Source organism: Tursiops truncatus, chromosome 7 (assembly GCF_011762595.2).
Source record: "Tursiops truncatus isolate mTurTru1 chromosome 7, mTurTru1.mat.Y, whole genome shotgun sequence".
Lineage (NCBI taxonomy): Eukaryota > Metazoa > Chordata > Mammalia > Artiodactyla > Delphinidae > Tursiops > Tursiops truncatus.
In genome coordinates this window covers 39,702,292-39,726,019 of record NC_047040.1, presented here as the reverse complement: position 1 = coordinate 39,726,019, position 23,728 = coordinate 39,702,292, and the positions used below count along the sequence as shown (strand labels likewise).

General features: G+C 35.9%; 1 long non-coding RNA gene across 1 annotated transcript in view; it reads right to left on the bottom strand.

Moving 5' to 3' along the window:
* Positions 1-13,887, bottom strand: part of LOC141279065 (uncharacterized) — a 215,864-nt gene extending 201,977 nt beyond the window's left edge. The window contains exon 1 of the long non-coding RNA XR_012332817.1: positions 13,726-13,887. This is a non-coding gene — a long non-coding RNA (uncharacterized lncRNA). The remainder of the gene's footprint in view (positions 1-13,725) is intronic.
* Positions 13,888-23,728: the final 9,841 nt, after the last annotated feature.

The following is a 23,728-nucleotide window of genomic DNA, read 5'->3' as shown; positions in this document are numbered from 1 at the left end:
CATTCACAGTAAACTTAAAAGCAGCTATTAAAACTATCCAGTAATAACTTATCTCATTGTGACACTGATTGAGGAGAAGACCACAGCGTTCCTGACCTCCTCCCACACCAAATCATTGCAAATCCTCTTAGAATTAATAGCAGTCATAACCCTTTTCATAGGTGAAAATGCAGCACTCTTACCAGAACAGTAACATAACAATTGTAATGGCCTGTAATTTATACCACGATTTGTAAAATGCAGGCATTCTGTGATGGTTTCCATGGCTACATGCATAGAAAGAGGAGTGAGGTTACAGATGAAAATAAGCTATGACTGAACTGTGAGAAGTATAAAGACTAACTCTGAGAATGAGGGAGAAATGTTTTAAAAAAATGAAGTGTTACGATTGAAACCACATAATAAAATATGTGGTTGTCATTATAACCTGACAGTGATGTGATTAATTCAGAAATACTATCAAAGTGAAAAGAAATGAGTTACTTGAATGCAAATAAAAGATAACTCGACATTACACAGAAAGCCAACAGAACCAGACACTCAGCAGCACTCCCAGGTGGAAAGGCAAACTTCCCTGTTCTCAAGACCCCACAAAAGCATCCAGATACTACTAAGACTGTCCTCTCAACTATCCTGGAGTCCTGACTCAGCAAGTAACAACCCAGTATATTCTGTGTGATTGCTGTAAAGCTTGGAGAACTAAAGGTTGATTTCACCGGGTCAATCTTTTAGGATTTACTTCTACCATCTACCAACTTTCTCCCAATAGCCTAGACTTCAGGGCTGCCTGACTTCTCATACTACATAAAATAAAGGATAAACTGGAAGATAAAGTTGTTATATAAATTAACTCATACTTTATTATTTAGACTTTGCTTGCTTTAGTACATTAGTACTAAAACAAGCTTAGCAATAGATAACAACAACTACATTGAATGAGCATCTATAAAAAAAATTTAGAATAAAAACAGGAAATGGACAAGGAAACTCTCATTTAATGTTCAGTAAGTAGTACAGAGCTACTTAAAATTCAACTCTTTATCACTAAACACTAATCGCTATTTTTCAATAGATTTTGCCTTATCATAAAAATAACTGAGACTGTGACAAGAGAATCTAAATCTTTTACAAATGTATGAAATGATCTCACTGAAGGAAGTGGGGGGAAAAGTCGCTGACCTAAGCAACTTAGGAAATGAGTGAAGTCTGTTAAGAGAAAATCAAAAGGAACTATATATAAGCACTGAATTTTAGTTAATGAAGTTCCTTCCCATAAGAGTACAAGTTAATAATCTCAATACTACTATACACGTATACTGGAATTGAATACTACATGTATGGATGGTGAATGGTGAAATCCACTATTAGAGTGGGAACTAAGGGATAAACAAGGGGAGGAGGCTAGAATGATCCATGTGGTTGTCAGAGAGGAAGAAATTTTCCTCTGCCCTTCTAAGTTCTTCTGGCTGGTCTAAGAATTACATTGACATGAGATAGATTAACAGGGAAAAAAATCAAACAAAAGTTTAATAACATGTATATGTGGAAGAGACCGGGAAAACTCAGTAACTTGCCAAAATGACCAAAACTCTCACCTTAAATACCATCTTCATCTAAAGACAAAGGAGGATGTTGGGGGTAGTGGTTTGGGACCTCAAAGTGGAAGAAGGCAATTCACATGGAGATGGAAAAGCAAATGTTTGGTAAACAAATGTTTGCTGGGCCATGTAGAGTGGACTGATCTCTAGGCCTTGCCTGTATTCTTTGCAGATGTCTCTAGTAATAACTCTATCTCAGACACAGGCCCTTTATTTAAATTCTTTCAGGTAGTTAAAGGGGCTGTAACAACAATAACTTTCTGAATCTTCTGTTTCTTAAAAATAACCAGCCTAAATTAACCCTCATGCCCAAGAGACACATTTGGTGTGGCAAATTTTGCTCCCTTAAATGGTATTAGAATCGGAAACATCAGTATGAACTTATGTTTAACTTAATATAGATAAGATGGTTATATATATATATATGTATGTGTGTGTGTGTCTGTGTGTGTGTGTGTGTCTGTGTATGATGGTACATACACATTTATTTCCTAGCTCTGTCAACTGAGAGAGCCTAAAAGAAATAACACCCCAGTAGAAACAAGCACACTTAGTGCTTGAATCTTGGTTTCTTCAACCATTCTCCAACAAAAGGAACCAGGGTTTCTTGGAGAAACAGCTGATTCTAGGACTGGCATAGGAAATATACAAGATGAGTGTGGAGCTAATTGTAGTGCCAGAAAGTAAGAAAGTGCTCAAAACAAAACACAGACAAAAACAAAAAAATACGCACATTGATGAGAATATATCAAAGAAACACAAGAGCCAATGAAAGAGCTCCCAATGAACAAAGCTGGAAGAAATAAATAAACTAGTATTGAATTATATGGCCCAAATGATAAAACAAATATCCTTGAGTCTATATTGATATAAATAAATTATTGAATAAATAAATAAACGGGGAGAAAGGATAAACCTCCTGTGCAAAAGAATTTCAAATAACCTTAATATAGAAACTCCATTCTGAAGGAGGGGAAGCATAACTTACCACTCCTTAAGTACAGACTGACGTTCATCCAAAGAGTATTGTATGGAAAGGGTATAACAAGTGAAGGGAAGAGGAACTTTACAGTGGAGAAAACCAGCAAACACTACTTCAGCCAGGTAATCAAGGTTGACAGCAACAGTGCAAGGTCATGATGATAGTAGGTACCCTTGACATATTGTGATGAAAATGGTACTTTACTTTGTGATCTTCCTCCCACAAACCGTAACCCATAATCATGAGAGAAAAAATCATATAAATTCTAATCAAGGGGAATCCTACAGTCCTGACTAATATTCCTCAAAACTGTCAAGGACATCAAAAACAGGAAAGTCTGAAAACCTGTCACAGCCAAGAGAGGCCTAAAAAAGATATAATGACTGAATGTAATATAGTAAACCGGATGGGATCTTCGAACAGAAAAAAATACATTAGGTTAAAAACTAGTAAAATTTGTCTATAATCTATGGACTTCAGTTAATAAGAACATATCAATATTGGTTCACTAATTATAACAAATGTACCATACTAATGTCAACATTAATAACAGGGAAAACAGGTGTACAAACGTATATGGGAGCTTTCTATACTATCGTTCCAATTTTTCTATAAATCTGAAACTGTACTAAAAATTAAAGTCTACATAAAAAGTGGTAATTACAAATATAACAAAATATGTTTATAGTTAAGAAATACTCCACAGCATGATTTTTTAAGTTCTAAAGAAAGACTATAAAAGCATTCAAATATCTTTAATCTATTACACTAAAAATAATAGTCTTACAATGCTACAAGTTAAAGTAAAATCTTCAATATTATTATAAATTCCTTAATTCCATCAAGGAGAAAATTCTAAGTCATGGATGACCTTAGAATGATATTCTATCTGGACTTAACTTACAGCCATGACTTTCTTTCAAAACTATCATCAAAATCAATACATATTGTCATGGTCATACTACAGAGTTTAGGTGTGGCTCTGAAACCACCCTAAGTTTGAACTCTGAATCTGCTACTTACTAAACAAATGACCTTGGCCAAATTACTTGACTCTTATGTATGGGTTGGCTAAAAAGTTCTTTCGGGATTTTCCATAAGATCATACAGAAAAACCTGAACAAACTTTTTGGCCAACCCAATACTTGCGCTTTATTACACATATGGTTGCATGGAATTAATGTGATGATTACACGAGTTAGCATATGCAGACCACTTAAAAGAGCGTCTTTCATGTAGCATATGTTCAATAAATGTTAGTAGTTTTCTTTAATTTTTACCAAACCTCCCACATACTAGGATTTGAGTTCCATGAAGTCAGAGATTTTTGCCTGTTAGAGTCACTACTATAGCTCACGTGCCCGAAACGATGCCTGTCCCGTGGTAAGTGCTCAATAAGCAATTTTTGAATTATCATCATCATCACAGATCCAAATCAATGGAACCAATTACTCAACAGCATAAATAAACTAGGCTGACCCCTTTAGCTATAAAATTTCTGAAAAGAAATATTCTGCTGTAGTGGACATAGAAACAGTCAGGAAGTTAAAACAAAGTCTCAGTCATGTCAAGCCTTCCCTCTGAGCCTCTGTTAGTCACTGTTGATTAGTGGTTACCCTTATATTTTTGTGGGATGAACTTCCAAATAAGGAATATGAAGTAAAGTATTTTTACTCTATTTCCTACCTTGAAACTCACAAAAAACACCCAACATTTTTTTAAAAACAGAAATATCGCCATCATCAACACAACAAGCAAATGGCTCTTAACTTTAAACGAAGACCTAGTGACGGTGTTAAGGAATGAGTTGGAGAAGGTAGAATTTAGCCACCTCCCCCCTTTTTCATCAACAACCCACAGTTCACACAACAGAAAAAATTCATTTGTATCTAAATATGATCTTTTCAATATAATGAAGCTTCAGGGAATTTCCTACATCACTTCCCTCCTTGTTTTTAAGTAATTTGACACAAAACTTTAGTTTAAGTAATTTGACACAAAACTTTAGTATAACAATTGTGTTTTTAAGTAATTTGACACAAAACTTTAGTATAACAATTTAGGAAACAATTGTGTTTCCTTTAAATGCAAAGCATATCTGTCAAATCCCATTGCAAATGATATTAAATTTGACATTTCACCTGAGGAACCAAGATTTATTGATAATGACATTCCAAGGTTAGGTATCTGACCAACACTTTTAAAACTGTTAAATGACTTCTAAATTCCTCATCCACTTCCAGGTTGTGGCAGATTGAAAGAAAATATATAGTAAAAAAGCTCTAACCTACAAGCTAATGGAGGGTAATGGAATCACAGAAAATATTAGATTAATCCAAAAAAGGCAAAAAAGAAAAGAATAAAAAGAACACATGAGATGAACAGAAAATGAATAGTAACATGGCTAATGGAAATTCAAATATATGCAACTTACAAAAGAAACATCTTACATATAAGAACACAGAAAGGTTGACAATAAGAGAAGGGGAATGAGAACAGTGTGGATTTCTTCTCTCCTATGTAGTCCTTACTGTTTTCTGGAATTTTATTCAGTTAGGTTTCTTTGTGTTTTCAACTAATAGATTTTTTAAAATGACTTTATTGTTTATCTGCCTTGTTCAATTCTTAGGCTAAGAGTGACAGAATCTTGAGACTTTTGAAAACCCCATCAGAAGTAGAAGTAACTCTCATATTTTTTCATCTTTCAGTTTAAACTATTTTTAAATTTCCTTTGATTTCTTTTTGATAAATTTGGTATTTAGAAGTATATAATTTAATTTCCAAAGTTGAGCAGATTTTCTAGTATGAAAATATACAGAATATGCATCCATTTCAAAATGTATATGCAAAGAAAGTTGAAGGGGAGAAATAATGAAGACAAAAACAGAAATTATAAAACAAGAAACAAATACAATAAGAAAAAAAAAAGCCAAAACTTGGTTCTTTGAAAACACTAATAAACTATCCAGTAAAACCAAGAAAAGAAAAAAACAAGCAGGAATATCAGGGATGAGAAAGAAGACATCACTATAAAGCCAAGAAACAGTAAAAAGATCATAATAAAAGATTTGAAGGACCTGTACCAAAAATTAGGAAATCTAGATGAACTGGACAAATTTTGGAAAAACAAAACGTACCAAAACTGATCCAAGAAAAAAAAAATCTGAATAGTTTTGTATCTATTTAGGGAATCAAATATAAAATTAATTATTCCACAAAACCACTTCAGGCCCAGATCATTTCAGTGGGTGCCGGAATTTTTTTTAATGACTGAAGGAAAAATACCAATTTAATATAAAATATTTCAAAAATAAAAACAAATATTACAAGTTGTTAGATGTATCTAGAATAACTTTAACATCCAAACTTGAAAAGAGCAGTAAAAGAAAGAAGAATTATAAGACAATCTCTCTCACAAATATAAAGAAAAAAAACCCTAAATTAGTAAATAAATAATGGACCCCAAGATCATGGTATCAGAATGTTGTCAGCCACACATACATAACCATCTTCATTTATTCTGAGGCTCGAGAGCACAGGATTCTTCTTTGGAAAAAGCACAAACCACAATATGCCAAGAACTTAATCTTCCCACACAAAAAGGCTGGCTCTGTCACATAATCATACAGTGAAACCTACCAGCAGATATGCTCTGCCATACACATAAAACTTCCAGGCAGTTTTTTATATCTCACTTTTAAATTGAAATAAACAACAAAGAAATCACTAGGTAGAAGAGGAAAGCCACTGAGTAAACAGAGACAAAAAGCAAATAAACAGAAATAAGAAGAAATAGAGAAAATGCAGGGAGCAGAATAAAACTAAATGAGGAAATACACCTAATATTCTTGAGGAAATAAGAGAATTGTGTTTATAAAATAAGACCAGGGCTTCCCTGGTGGCGCAGTGGTTGAGAGTCCGCCTGCCGATGCAGGCGACGCGGGTTCGTGCCCCGGTCTGGGAAGATCCCACATACCGCGGAGCGGCTGGGCCCGTGAGCCATGGCCGCTGGGCCTGCGCGTCCGGAGCCTGTGCTCCGCAACGGGAGAGGCCGCAACGGGAGAGGCCACAACAGTGAGAGGCCCGCGTACCGCAAAAAAAAAATAAATAAATAAGACCACTTTGCTATACAAAAGGAAAAACTGGGAACAATAAAGAATTTGGAAAATAAAAATATGGCAATTAAAATTTTAAAATTAATAGCAGGGACTTCCCTGGTGGTGCAGCGGTTAAGACTCCATACTCCCAATGCAGGGGGTCAGGGTTTGATCCCTGGTAAGGGAACTAGGTCTCATACGCATGCTGCAACTAACAGTTCTCATGTCCCAACGAAGGAGCCCTCAAACCACAACTAAGGAGCTCACCTGCCACAACTAAGACCTGGTACAACCAAATAAATAAATATATATATATATTTTTAAGTTTAAAATTAATGGCAATTTTGGAAGGGCCAGGAAAGTCTCCAAAAAATAAAACAAAATGATAAAAATATTGGGAAAAAAAATTAGAAAGTTAAAGGATCCATACAAAAATCCCATATGTAATTAAGAAGACTTTTAAGTCAAGTTACCGATAATTTAGTTGTCATTAATAAGAAAGCAGGAAATTATGTAAGAAAACAATAGAAAAAAGAAAAATATCTCCTAGATCGACTGTCTAGCATAATAAATATTTTTTAACCTAGAGCAACACTTAGAATCGTGAAATGCAGACCAAAAGGATAAAGAGAAGATACTAAAGGGTTAGACAAAAAAATTAGTTCCCTTTGCTCATTCTTAGGAAATCTACTGAAAGATATGCTCCAACAAAATGAATATGTAAACAATTAAAAGAGGAGACATGGGATCCTGTAAGTGTAGATGATGATGAAGAGAAGCCTCAGAATGATAAACATGCAACAGACCTAGACAGCATAGAGTTGGTCCCAGCAGTAGGGTATTCTGGGGAGTAAAAGATAAATCATGTGATGCAGTTGGCCTTGTAAAAATCAGGACTGAGTGATTACAAATCTCCCGGTTTATCTGAGAAGAATTAGAAAAATAAATTAAAAGATTAGGCAATTATTAACTCTTACACAAAGTTGTATAAGAAAAACATTAATTAGAATAGACCACTTGACTAAACTGTGAGCACTATTTTCCTAGTTAAAATAATATGTACTCTAACCTTCATTAATTCAGAGTTCTGATATAGCAATTTGGGGAGAGGAAAAGAAATTAGAGAGCTTCCCTGGTGGCGCAGTGGTTAAGAATCCACCTGCCAATGCAGGGGACAAGGGTTTGAGCCCTGGTCCAGGAAGATCCCACATGCTGTGCAGCAACTAAGCCCATGCGCCACAAATACTGAGCCCACACACCTACAGCCCATGCTCTGCAACAAGAGAAGCCACCGCATGAGAAGCCCGCGCACAGCAACGAAGAGTAGCCCCAACTCGCCACAACTATAGAAAGCCCATGCGCAGCAACAAAGACCCAACGCAGCCAAAAATAAAATAAATTAATTAAAAAAAAGAAATTAGAAACATGGGGTAAGCAGGTTCTATGGTGCAACAGTTAAAAGTTTCTGAATTATAGTTGCAAGTCAATACATAATATCTAGAATATAGAAATAAATAAATACCAATAATGTAAGTTGAGTTCCCTGGGAAACCGACTTTAGATGAAAATTAGCTTGTAGCTTTTTAAGAAGTGCTCTTGGGCTCAATATCTATGGAAGGGGAGGAAAGAGAATAGGATTGGACAAAGGGAAAAACTAACGCACTTTCAATCAATCATCTCAGCTAACCCTGCCCTGAAGATTGGATGACCATTTAGAGCAGTCTGGAGTTAGAGAGACTCTTTGAAAGAGTCTTGAAGTATGTGTGTGTGGAGGGGGGATGGGGGGTTGGCAAATGAGGAATTTATATCCATCCAGCCATCCTCCCTGTTCTGCCCTGTAAATTCATCAGTGGACACAGATTAACCAAGGAAGGGGCATGATCTTAAGGGAGGTAGCTGTCTTAACTGAGGCAATTCCTGGAAGACGCTGGTGACTGGAGGCTATCTGCCAGTGGTATGTCCAGCATCTGAGTAATAATTCCTTTATTTATGAAGGGGAGCCTGCACAGTACATCATAGCCTCCACCACAGAAGTATAAGTGTATTATTTGAAAATGTTAAGGTAAGTATCTGAAGAAACAGTTAAAAGAGCTGAAAGTTGTTGCCTCTGAGAAGCTGGTCTAAAGCTGGTTAAAGAGGAATGCCATGTCCCATTTTAAGCCCACTGGTATTATTTGATTGCTTTTACTCTGTTTATTAGTTGACAAAGATAAAAATGATAATTTTTAACAGCAGGACACACAAAAGAACATGTAAATGTATACTTTTAAGGATAGATAAGAGGAAATACTTTAAACTTCATTGTTATGTTAAGGTGGTGGGAATACAGTTAGATATATATACATATTTATATACAGGAATATAGGTAGAATATAGAAAGATACCCAATGTTCAAGCCTTCTATAAAGTTATTTATTATATTTTTAATTTAAAAAGATAATGAATAAGCTTATGTAAATAAATCAATGCATTTGTGAAATCTGGTATTTAAGGGAAATATTTAATTATTTATTTCTTTATTAACGGAGATTCATCTACATCTGTTGTATCATGTTGGAGTTTCAGACGTGGCTTTGAAAAATATACAACATCTATCTATCTATATACACACTCCTAAGTATGAGAGATTAATTTGGATATATATGTGTGTATGTAAGTATGTATATGTCTGTCTATCTATCTATTTATCTCTCTCTCTAAGGCTTATCATGGTGAATTAGAGATCAGATAACCCAAGAAGACAGGAAATCTATTTTACCTTTACCAACATCAAGCTATAAAATATCTCTCTGAATAAAGTCATTATCAAAAGTTCTCCCTTCACCACTTAGCAAATTCCTATTCAGCTCTCAAGGTCAAACAAAAAAACATTTCCCTTCCAAAGCATTCATATATATTCCTCCCTCCTCCACCCAGATGCAACCTCTTTGTCCTTCATAACAAGCATAGAACATAGCAAATGTAGCTGGTTAATAATCCAAGCTTTTAAAACTTGATTTGGAACAAACAAACAAAAAAAACCTTCAGAGGTGCTTATTAAAAATACGGATTCTCCAGCCCCCACCCTAGAGTGTCTGACTTGGTACCCATGGTACTGGGGCTATGAATCTGTACTTTAAGAAATTCCCCAGCTGATTTATTATGATCAGGCAAGTTTTGTAAGCACTGCTAACAGTATAAAAAGCAAATGCTTTGGAAGATGAGAGATTTGCATTCTAATCAGAGCTAGAATCACTAGCTGTGTGACACCCAACTAACTTACTCAACTTCCTGGTTTTCTCATCTGTACAATGAAGATAAGCTTAACTTCATTAATTAAATAACATATATCAGGACCTAGCACAGTGACCAAATATTGTGACTATATAGCATATGACAAATATTCTTGGCCTTCCTTTTAACCCCCTCCTCTACACACCCCCCCATTAAAGCACTTACCACCTTACTTGATACTCAATTATTCATAACTGTTTTCATTGCTAGATTATGAAACCCACAAGGTCAGTACCACATTTTTATTCTTGGGTCCTTAGTATCTATAATTGTACCTGGCATATGGTTGGTGCCCAAAAACTACTTATGGAATGAAATGACCAGGAGAACTTCCTAATCACCAGTTCCAGTTCTTTGCCCAGATTTACTACCTTGACCAACCTTTTTCACTTCCTCCCACTCCCAACAGATTGCATGTTATGGTGTATTCCCTATGATGAAAAAAAAAAAAAAGTAAAGAAACCAATACTCTTGATACCTAAATAAAAATTAAATTATATAGGAAAATTAGAATAAAATTTAAAGAGATGAAAGGAGTTTGAAATGGTTCTCCATAATTGCTTCTTTGTGCCACGCAAATGTGTGGATTTCATTGTTTTAATCTGCCATATTTCTGAGTAACAAGTATACTTAGGTAGGCATTTCGACTTTTCCTAGAATAGAAATGATCATTAGTGTGAGTCTAATTTAGTTTCCTGCTGAAGGTGATAAAGACAGCTCATTAATTCTTTCTAGTATAGAAGTACCTTTCACTGTTTCAAAGTCTTCTCATGATCTGGAAGGTACAGCCAAATGATGGGATTCAAATGATAACATCAAGACAGGTAAAATATAATAAAAACTATTTCTCAAATAACATGTAATTCATTCTTTGGAAAAAAATATTTTTTTAGTGAAGTAAAAACGAACTGGTTCATTACTTATTAGCAGCCAACAGATGTAGGAGGATTACTTGACAGTTTGATTTTTCATATCTGAAGAAGAAAATTAAGTGTGTTGCTAATAATGTTGTGCTCACAAATGTATTTCATTTCTTTCTATTCGAGGTATTGTTAACTTTGGAAGCTCTTAAAGAAAAATCAGGAAGGCCAAGACTGCGGCCTCACACTCAAAGAAACAGCATGCAAATGTTGTTCCTGTCATTTGCTAACTCATTTTACCTATCACCTTACTGCCCAACCTTACTGATGACTCACCTTTCCTGGTACTTTTCTTAGATTTGGAAGTTGCATAGCAAAATACTTAAGTTCTAGGTCTCCAAGAATACATGAATTTGATGCCCAAACTGACCATTTAACTTAATGAATTTGGACAAGTATTTAGTGCCTCTCTAATTTTCAGTTATTTATTTGTGGAATAAAGATACAATATTAATGTCATAGGACTGATATGAAAATTAGATAATGAATTTAGAGCCCTTCCATTGCCCTGGTTATTATTATTTATTATGTTCAGTTAAAACTTCCAGGAGGGGGCTTCCCTGGTGGCACAGTGGTTGAGAGTCCGCCTGCCGATGCAGGGGACACGGGTTCGTGCCCCGGTCCGGGAAGATCCCACATGCCGTGGAGCGGCTGGGCCCGTGAGCCATGGCCGCTGAGCCTGCATGTCCAGAGCCCGTGCTCCGCAACGGGAGAGGCCACAACAGTGAGAGGCCCGCGTACCTCAAAAAAAAACAAAACAAAAAAAAAACTTCCAGGAAATTAGCAGATCAAACTTCATTTTGTGATATGCATTTCCAGTTGTCTAAATTTCCATATGCAAACTCTTATGTACTACTTACTACTTTCTAAGCACTGTACTAAATCTCTGTATTTACTTTTCACAACAAATCATGAGGTAAATAATCACCATCATGTAAGTGAGAAAACTGAAGCACAGAGAAGTGAAGTATCTTGTCCAGAGGCAGCAGCTAGCGGGTGTCAAGCTGTGATTTGAACCCAGATAGTCTGTTCTGGAGGGTTTTCCCTAAACCATAACTTTCACTGCACCCTGCTTAGCACAACCTGACTGAGAGCAGGTAGAGCACCAACATAAACTAAATTTATCTCAGTTTAGAATTAGAGGGAAAAAAATCATACAGAGATGAAATAACTTCCAAAAAGCTTCAAAGAAATGCTGCATCAAAGACTTGGTTAAACTCTGATGTATCAGCTCCTTGAGTGTTTTGCACTTTCTTGGAAAGCTTGCCCTTGATTTGTAACTAAGAAATATGAACTGACTACTCTGAAAACCCAAATCACAAGCAGCTGGCTGAATATGAAGAGACTTCTCCTTCTTTTGTTTTCGCTTTGCCTGAAAACAAATGCCAAAAGCAATAATTTGCTAAATATTTTTTAAACACAGACTTTTAGTTTCAAGGCAGAATGCTGTTATGACTGAAGATTTTGCCTCAAAAATTGTAAGTCTAATTATGACCATAAGTGAATGCTATCTCATGACTCAGAAATTTCTTGTGTTTTTGTTTTGACTTCTTCATGAATTATAGGCACTTTTATTACTGTTTCACAGATAACAAAAGCAGTCCAGCAAGGTTACGTGAATTGATTAAACAGTTAATATTACCAGCCCTGACATTTCTGTACCCGAAAAAGAGATGACAAACATTAGTCCCTGTGCCTTGGTTTTAGACCCTCAGAAATCTCAAAGAGACATTTGGGAATATCTGCTTAATCTACCTTCATTCTGACATTAAAATCTGTCCTCTGGAATTAATAATTAGTAACAATGTTATAGATAGTCTGAGTCCAAATATATCCTCAAGAGCAAATGCCCTTTTTATTAGATTAAACAAAATATATTTAGTGTTCTCAGTCATACACTTCTGCAACCAGAAGGTGTATATCACATTTATATATATTAGAAAATACTTTCAAAAATTCAAAAGCATGTCAAAAAATGTTCGCTCAAGACAAATTTTGCTCCATAATCATACAAAATGAATCAACCTTGAGTTTTAATAATGTGACTTTAACGAAATACTATTACATGCATTTAGAATTGGTACACAATGTATATAATTATATGTATAATTATATGTTAAGTGTTGTCTTTGCTTATGATATTTTAGCCAACAATAAAACATAGATTTTTTTAAATTAACTGATCAGAATAGCTTAACCAAACAAATAAACAAGAAAAATCATTCATATAACACTAGCACATTTAAAACCATACTTAAATGCTGTGATGGTAAATATTTCAGTAGCCATGAACGCGACAGAAAACTGAGAATGGACTATTTCCCAGTAAGAACTCCAAAGCTAACCTAAGATGTCCACTGATAGATATGGCAAACATAGGCCTGGAAAATGACAGGGATAAAAGGTACTTCAGAAGCCATTAAACCAATCTTTTGCTGCTCAGATTTACATGCTGATCTCTAAAATAAGTTTCAGGTTTAATTTCTCCTCTTCTTTCAACCCTACAATCAATCCATCCTATAGATTCTCTCTTAAAAGTGTGTATCTTCCTTTTTTTTTTCTTTCAGTTGTTAACATCCTAAATTAAGATCTTTCACCTGATTCCTGAATCCTGGAATACTCTCCCAGGTGGTTCCCGTTTCCATTTCCTCCCTGCAAAAATCACACTGTTGCTTTCTGAACATATCACTGACTTGCTCAAAAATGCCTCACTCATTTTTAGTTCGCAACCTCGGGAGTACCCCTGGGTGGAATTCAAAATTAGTCCCGCAACACGGAAGGCAAGCAGAGCTCAAAGAAAGAGGCAGGCCACTCCAGACTGGTAGGTGGCGGGTTTCATAAGCAAGGAGACTTACCTACGTGGCTGTCTCCAGCAGCCGGTGGCTAAAAGAGTAGGTCTCTGCATGTGCTGACAGAATCTTAAACGTTTACACAGAGGTCTTCACCGGGTTCAGTCACGGATTCGGTACAGATGGTCTCAAGAACACCTTACTCTCTCAAGGCTGTGTGCCTGAAACAGCTCCTAGTATGGGGAGAGCGGTAGAAACGTTCATTCCAAGGACAGAGAAACCTATGGGAAGCTGCCAATTTCCCGCAACCAGTTCTGGGTCAACCGGCAGTCACATCCTCTGGATGACCTCCTCCAATCCTAATCAAGACAGTGTTTTCTTCCCTGAATTCAACATCCTTCACAAGTATCTCCAACCTACACTTTATCTTCCACTACTTATATGCTTGTACTTTATACTTCAAAATAATGGACTACTCCATATTTCCCAAATATTCTATTCTCATTCTCCTTCATAGTTGATTTACAATGTTGTGTTAGTTTCAGCTGCAAAGTAAATCAATTATAAATATACATATACATATATCTACTCTTTTTTAGACTCTTTTCCCATTACAGGTCATTGCAGAGTATTGAGTAGAGTACCCTGTGCTATACAGTGGGTCCTCATTAGTTATCTATTTTATATATAGTAGTGTGTATATGTCAATCCCAATCTCCCAGTTTATCCCTCACCCCCTTCCCCCCCCGGTAACCATAAGTTTGTTTTCTACATCTATGACTCTATTTCTGTTTTGTAAATAAGTTCATTTGTACCATTTTTCTAGATTCCACATATAAGCGATATCATATATTTATCTTTGTCTGACTTCACTCAGTATGACAATCTCTAGCACCCAATGTTCATTGGAGTACTATTTATAATAGCCAAGACAGGGAAGTAACCTAAGTGTCCATCAACAGAGGAGTGGATAAATCTGACATTTCTAATGGTATCCACTATCTTTGCTCCTCTGGCATGCATTCCTTCTTCTTCTAGTCATGGTATCCCAGTTGCACTTTGAGAACTACTTCAAGCCCCCAGGACAGAACCTTGATAGGCTGTTGGTCTCTGCCTTGCCTTCCTCTTGCTAGGGGGACCATATGTGTTCCAAACTAGGCTGGGAAGATGCTCTACTCCTGGAATTACACCAGGATTGAAATCTGTTGGATATCAGACACACTAAGATAACTTCATATGATCATGGCTCACTGATTCCTGACTTTCAGATATGTGAAGCTTCCTTCTGTCTTTTGAAGATCGGCTTTTCAACATTTCCTTCATTTCTGTAAATCATCCTATTTTTATAATAAATGTTTTTTATAAAAGTAACATAATCATGATGTCTAGCTTAAAGTCAAGGAATTCTTGATCATTAAATCATATTGGTCCCTTCTCAAACAACGCCTCCTCTGTAAAGATATTTATGACCCTGAAAACCAAATTTGACTTTTCATACTTGTAAGGGTGGCTGATGGCATTCTGAGAGTTGAGCAAGTGCAAGAACTATGGTTTCACCACTTATCACCATTACTCTATATATAGTCCCTCCCCTCCACTTTCAGGGATTCCTCATGTCCCTGTATGGAACACTTCTGGTTCAGTACCCCCAAAGTATCAGCCTCCTGGCAGAGTCAAGGAGATAAAATCCCTAGAATACTTGGACCAGGGAGGAACCCTAAGGGCCTAACTATTTCTTATACAAACTTTCAACTGATCCTTGCACTCCAGTATAAAGACTTCCTGAACCTTTCTAGTGCTTCAGAAACACAAATCTTTTTGTTTCTCATTGCTTCCTCTGTATGAAATTAGGTTTCAGCTCTGTCCTCCTGCCATGTCACTAGCAACTGGTTCATCTGCTTTCAGTCTCCCAAAATGTTGTTGACATCTTTGTATCACTGCCTTCAATTCTCCCCTTACCTGGGCCTTAATGGGTTTATCTCTTTTTAAAATTACTTTACTGTCATATTAATGTGGTTTGGAAAGGAAGCAAAAATAAACATATTTGTTCAACCTGCTATGTTTAATCTGAAATCTTGAAAGCTACATTTAATACTAAAAATTCTCATCAGTATAGTGTGGCAATTACAAACATGCCCTCTGGAGTAAGACACTTCTGTGTGAGTCAAAGCTCTACAGTTTACTAGCTTACTTACTGATAGCACTATATACCAATTTCTCTGGACCTAGTTTTATATCTAAGAATTTCGAGATTTGCTGTAAGGATTACATAAGAAAATACATCTGAAGAACATAGTACAATGCCTAGAAAAAGCTTACTGAATATTACTAAGAGACATCATATATACATGTATATAAGTAACATATTTTAAGTATTTCCTTTATGCTAAGCAACTTTGATCTTTTAATGACATAGTGAGGCATGTTTTGTCATCTCCATTTCTAATAATATCCTGAGAGCTACATGACTAATGATAAAAAGTTAGGAAATACAGAACCTTCCTAGTGAAACCAGAGAAAGCCTACGTTCTGTGCTTGAAATCAATGTTTTCTTAGATCTAAGCTTTTCATATGAGAACTTTCACATTTTGTACTGTCATTTTCTGTTAATCTCAGAAAGTAATAAAAATATAAGTATGTTTTGGACTATCTCAAGCACCATCTTAAAAAGTATGGGAATTTGGTGCCTGAGTTTGCATTTTTTGACTAAGATTTCTTTGGTATCGGGTAACAAAAATATTACTGTCAACAATTAAGAATGATAGGGCTTCCCTAGTGGCGCAGTGGTTAAGAATCCGCCTGCCAATGTAGGAGAAATGGGTTCGAGCCGTGGTATGAGGAGATCCCACATGCCGCGGAGCAACTAAGCCCGTGCGCCACAACTACTGAGCCTGCACTCTAGAGTCCGCGAGCCACAGCTACTGAGCCCATGTGCCACAACTACTGAAGCCCGCACACCTGGAGCCCGTGCTCCGCAACAGGAGAGGCCACCCAATGAGAAGCCCGCACACCCACCGCAAGAAAGAGTAGCCCCCGCTCGCCGCAACTAGAGAAAAGCCTGAGTGCAGCAACAAAGACCCAAGGCAGCCAAAAATAAAAATAAATTAATAAATTTAAAAAATAATAAAATAACATAACAGTTAACCCTTTAAAAAAAGAATTATGAATGATAAAACAGAGCAGATTTATTATGTGGAAAATGCATTCTATATCAGCTTGAGGCCGGGTGATGTCAAGACACACTCCTGAGAGAAAAGTTTTAACAGTAGTTGCAAGAGAGAAGAGGAGAGACCAAATTCAGCCATCACTAAAACCTCAGGGGTAAAATGTGGATGTGAAAACTCAGCACCTTATTCACATTGCTACTTCATTTAGTTCCTCCAAAATAATATCATCAGGGACTTCCCTGCTGGTTCAGTGGTTAAGAATCCTCCTGCCAATGCAGGGGACATGGGTTCAAGCTCTGGTCCGGGAAGATCCCACATGCCATGGAGCAACTAAGCCTGTGCACCACAACTACTGAGCCTGTGCTCTAGAGCCTGTGAGCCACAACTACTGAGCCCATGTGCCTAGAGCCTGTGCTCTGCAACAAGATAAGCCACCACAATGAGAAGCCCACGCACCATAACAAAGAGTAGCCCCCATTCGCCGCAACTAGAGAAAGCCCACCTGCAGCAACAAAGACCCAATGCAGCCAAAAATAAATAAATTTAATTAAAAAAATAATAATAACATTCAAAATATCATCATTAGCTCATCAAGTTAAGGCTGATTATTTGGATTTCATTGGTTTTGAAGTTTTGTTCGTATTTAATTAGCAAAAATTAATTTTGTAATTTGTAAGGATAACTAGCATAAAATTGCTATTAATTTTACATGTATATATTTAAGTTAACATTATAATAAAAATAATTTACTCATCAAGGAGAGAAGAAGGTTGGGCAAAATTACTAACAATTTTGAACTATGGGTTGTTATGAGTAGGAACTGCCAACAACTTCAAGCTCCCTAAGATGGAGACACAAAGGATGAGTTTAAAATGCAACAGCCAGAAGACAAGGAACTGTCACTAGAAGAAAGTGGACATGGATTCTGAGACTGCTAATGATGACTGTGATTCTTTGGAGTCAACAGGGGAACGGACAGGGCCAAGAGTTATTAATGCAGGCTGAGGACACAATATATGTGAAAATGCCTCGCCTGTTGGATTTCCAAAATATCGATAAAATGAGTGCTTCCTGTGTTTCTTTTCCTCCCTTCAACTTCTGCATCCACTTCATTTTATGAGCCCTAAAATCCTAAAATTCATATCATGACCATTAACACATATCTTTTACTCCTTCCTAAGCCTTGAAAGCTATACATTATTTTTTGTCAAATTCTAAATTGTTTCAAAAAATAGAAATTTTATAGAGATGGATGTTGATACCCTTTCATCCAATATTTGAAGTGTATGTCATTTGATCCTGCTTGAGTTGTGTAGTTTTGTCTCTCACACTGTTTTTCAAGAAATTCTATTCCCTAAAATACTCCTGAGAGCCTTGGAGAAGGCTATAAATACCAAATTACATTAATAATAAATTTTTTTAATAAGGACAAATTTTTAAAGTTTTATAAACTTATCTAATACTTGCAGCAGATATTTTTATGTTACCATTAGCCAGATAAAAAGTCATATTAATTGAAATCTTCACTTTCCAAATTTCCAAATGACATAGGGCAAAGGCCTTTGTCATCATGGACTTAAGATTTTATAACGAAAGTGCTTGTATTTCTCCTATGAAACGAAATCTCAAAATCCTAAAATATACAAATTTTAGGACTATGTGGAACATAAGCCTCCCCCGTCAACCTTCTACTTTCAGAACAATGTTGCTCCTTGATAAAAGAAATTACTTACACACCTTTAGGATGTCCAGATCCACCAACTTATTTATCCCATTAACCTTCTTTAAAAGCTTGCATAAGAATGTTTGAATTTGACTTTCACTAGGAGTCAGATGTATATGACTTGAAATTTTTTTTCTGTTCAGTATGCACTGTCATATTTACTTTCAAACTTTTTAAAATTTAGTATAACTGTCATATAACATTATATTAGTTTCAGGTGTACAACAGTGTAATTTAATATTTGTATGTATTTCAAAGTGATTACCACAATAAGTCTAGTTAATATCCATCATCATACATAGTTACAATTTTTTTCTTGTGATGAAATGTCATATTTACTCTTTAACTTACACTGTGCTGCAACAAATAAAAGTGGATGAAAAAAATAATTAAGTCAACTTGAATGAGGCTGTCTGTGAGAATGCTTTTCTATGCCATCCAATTCGATAATAAGAAAAAAATTTAAAGAGCAATTTCGACTGGGGAAGAATTTTTATTTTACAAATTATATGAAAATAATAAGTAAACAGTTGATGCACACTGAATATTTATAACGGTATGTCGCAGGAAAGGAGCTGCATGATATTTTTGAGGAATTCTGCATAATTGTTTTATTATGTTGAGAACTGTTTTACTGCTTAAATAGTCCTATTATCAGGATAAGAGAGCAGGGAATATATTTTCTGAAAGGCAAAGAATTTTTAAACTAGACAGTTTGGAATAACTAACAGAGATTTCACATTTGGCACTTGAGATGATTTTGGTGAAATTCATTTACGTGTGCAATGTAAATTTTAATAAGAAAATACCTTCATTTTCAACTATCCCAAATGGATTTTAATTATCTTATTCTTTTATATTTTATTTGTAAAATGTATTAAGGACAATGTCATTTAAGTCCGGTGACAAAGGCGCTAACTTTTTTAAGCCACAAATGATGAATATGGTGCTTATATTTGGCATATCCTGTGGAAAACACAGATGGAAATGTTATCATGACAGCTTATCTACCTGCAAAATATTTACTGACTATTCTTTGTGCTAAGATGATAACCTGCTCTGCCATTATATTTATGTAAAATATATGCTATGTATGTAACATAGCATCATATTTTCTTCTCTTTCATTTTGTATAATATGTAGCTAATGGCTATTGCTGTGATATTTCTAATTTTATTATTCTAATTATTTTACAATATTGAGGCACATAATACCTTTTAATGTTAGCTATATCTCACATGATATTTGTAAGATGAGACAACAGTATTATTCAGTTGGATTTCCTCATATATATATGTCACACACAGACATATTCTAAGTGAAGCAGTGTCTTTCTCTCGCAAATACTGTTTACCCATTTTGATGTGTTTTAAACTATTTCCCAGAAATGGGGTCAATAACAGGTTGCTGCATTTAGTATTTCATTAGATTCTAATTGTGATTAAGGGGTATATTTGCAGCTCACCTTATGGGTATAGTTTAAAGATGTAAAGTAGCCCACAAGGGACCTCATTAGCATGCTGATTACAAGTTAATCAGTAATACCTAAAACAGGGAAATAATGAAACAAAAAAAACAAATTTTAATGTGCTGATTATTAGATTTTCTTGACGTTTAAACGTTTAAAAATGGCTAATGTTCGGTGCTTTCATTCTTCTAAATTACGCTACCCTAAGGCAATAGTTTTGTGCTTTCAGGTAAAACCACTGAGGGACAGTCGTCATTGGGTCATCTGTTTTACTGTGGTTTTTTTCAACTCAATAAACATTTAGAAAATGACTACGAGGAACAAGGCACACTGCTGGGCACTATGATGAATACAAATGCAAGCAAGAAGGAAGCTGACATGTCAGAAAACACATGACACCGAACAAAGTAGAAGTTCCATATGGAGAGGGACACAAGATTTGGATGAGGAGATCAGACAAGGATGTGAAAGTACTAGGATTCAGTCTAAATCTTGAAGAACAGAGCACTAAAAGGCAGACAGTAAAATGGCACTCAAGGAAGAAGAAATACTATGGAGAGGTAAAAATTGCTTGACAGCATTTGAAAAACACAGAGTAGCACTAAATTTTTTAGAGAGCAAGGTACATATAGAAGAATGAAAGGAGATAATTGATAAAGAAAAATTGGGCCCAGATTGTAGAAGACCCAACTGAATACAATGTTGAGGGGTTTGAACTTTTATCTATAGGTAGCAAGGATCTGCTGGAGGGTGTTTGTTTTTAAATAAACAGGTTTTATAGTACATCCGTTTTTTAAAAAGAAGCACATGCTCATTTCAAAAATTTGGAAAATAGAGGGAAATATAACCCATCTTTGTACCACCTTGAGTCATTTAAGGTTTTTTGTTCATAGAAATGATGGATGAGCAGAGACATAAATGAATCACACTAGCGTTTTTAAGAATAAGATATGAGCAAGCCAGTGTGAATAACATAAGTATGCTACAGCTTCCTTTCTTTTTCTTTGAATGTGAAAAGCAGGCCTATGAATTTTCTAGCATTTGCATCATACATTTTACATATTTTCCAAGACACTTTCACATTCACTGTTTTATCGTATTGCCATGAAATATGGAGCAGGGCTATCATTAACATTATATCTTAGTGAACAATTAAGTGACTTTGCTAAATTCAAACAAACAACTAAGACTGAGTCAGCTTAGAATTAACATTTCCCAGCACATGTTTCAATGTCCTTAACCACTGTATTTGTTCAAACCACCAGAATAAAGGCATGGAATAGCAGTGTTCTGCATAATATTCCTCCACATATTCACAAAACCCATCCAGAGCATCTATTAGTGCCAGGTGCCAAGGCATCATGAGGATAAGAGGTAAATTAGACATGGCCTTGATCTCAAGGTCCTTGGCCTTTCATGGAACATTCATAGTAAATATCACAGTAAACATTATTGGACACCTTCTCTTTTATACACAGTACTCAGCCTTGTTTTATGAAAAATTATTTTTCTTCTGAAGAGACTTCAACCAGAGTAGAGCATTACTTCTGATTCTTCTTTGCATCCCTCACTCATGCCAAAGAGAAAAAATGACTTCTCCAATTAGTGAGCTTTGAAGGAGCATGACTGAACTCCAACTGACCCTGTCACAAGCTAGTCTGCCAAGCAGATGGGTGCAGTTTGGTCTTCTCTCTGCTGTGGAGTGTCCCCTGAAGGGGAAGCCTATAGTTATTCAGTTGTGCCAGTGACTGGATTAGTGAGTTTGACTCAGGGGTGAAATACTGGTAAACACACCTGGCTGTGGATCTAAAGTCACGTCCTCCAACTAACTTTCTTAGTAATACAGTTGACATCTTTATTTCCTTATGTCTGATTATGTCTAATCTCAGTTGGATCTATACTCAGTATGGGAAGAGAACCATTATTTAATGACCATGTAAACATTGTGTCTCTTACCTCATTATTAAGAACCATAGAGAACAGACAATAATGTTATTATTCTTCCCAGTGAGAAACTGATACTTAAAATATTAAGGAATTTACCCATGGTAACATAGCTGCTTGGTGACAGAGGAGAACCATGAGCTAAATCTCTGTGCTTGACCACATTCCAGACCACAATACAAGGTAACAAATGCCTTAAGACAGACACATCATGTTGCTATGTGTTTGATTCCATAAACAAAGAGCACAGCTTGTTTTCCATAGTAGTGGAAAGTCTAAAGGGGAAAAACACCTTTTGAGAACAATGGCACTCATTATAACCCACCTAAGCAAATTTTAAAAACAAGGGGAAAAAAATCACCAGGTCTTACTTATGAATCAGATATCATAATTTACCCAATTCTGTTCTACATAATATGACTTTTAGCTACTACTCCCCTTCCTACTGGATGGCACTAAATATAAATTTCAGTTAGAGAAATAAAGGGACATAGTTTCCCATGGGGTGTCACCAAGACCTAAATTGCATTCCAGCAAGAAAAACCTGGTTTAAAAAAAAAAGAAGAACCTGGTTTCTCAACCCAACCTAGGACTCGGCCCAGTCAGACTCAGGAGTCTGTATTTTACTTGGAGTCTGATTACACTTGGAGATTCTCCCTGTGAGAATCAGTTAAGTGCAACAGCACCATGCAGGGAGGTGTGCTATGGATTCATTATATCATATTATGGAGGAGAAATCCTATATGTTAATCATAATATAGCTAACACAAACATATAAAAGAAGGGCTAGAGATCCTACTCTGCAAGTTAGCTTCTATGCCGGAGTCTCCCTAAGACCACAGACCACTGCCAGGTTCAATAATTTGCTAGGAGGACTCACAGGATGTGGCATGTAATTGTACCCAGGATTATGATTTATTACAGCAAAAAAATATATACAACAAAGTCAGCAAAGGAAAAAGGCACATGGAGTGAAGTCCGGGGGAAACCAGGCATAAGCTTTCAAGGGTCTTGGCCCAGTGGAGTCACACCACAAGTCCCTCATTCCCCAGAAATGGGTTGTAACAAGGTGTACGAAATTGTCCAACCAGGGAAGCTCAGAGACTCAGTGCCCAGAGTTTTTACTGGGGGTTGTCAAGTAGGCAGCCTCTGCCTGGTACATACCGAAATTCCAGACACTCAGAAAGGAAGCAGGTGTTCAGCAAAAACTATATTGTTTAGACAAATAGTTTGGTCAGGGTGAGCCCTCTTACCAGTTAATGGTGGAAAATCAAAGTTCCCAGATGTCAGCAAAGGGTCAACCTTGTAAACAGGCCTTGTAAGGATAAGCAGTCTCAGATCTGCTATGTTAACACTTTTATGCACAGCTTCCAATGAAAAAACTACATAAGAATTAGAGCTCAGTGGTACTTTATTAGGGAATCATAAATAGAATACCACTGGGCCTTTTTAAATTTTAAAGAAAATAAATTTAAAAGTTTCACTTACTTTTGGATTCTATTTACAGTGTAAGATATGTCATCAAGGAGTTTAAAATTCTTATATTGTTAGGAGTTCAAAACAGTTGTCTTGACCTATGAATTGGCTAGTGCTCAAAAACAGGATTGATATCAAAAGCCTATTTTCCACTTCTTACATCAAACTACTTTTTCTTTAGCAAAGATCTTTAGTTTCTAGTCATAAGGGAAGAATTCAATTAAATTGAAAAAAAGGAAAAGAATTACCAGCATATTTCTATCATGCTAAGATCTTATTTTAACTCCTCTG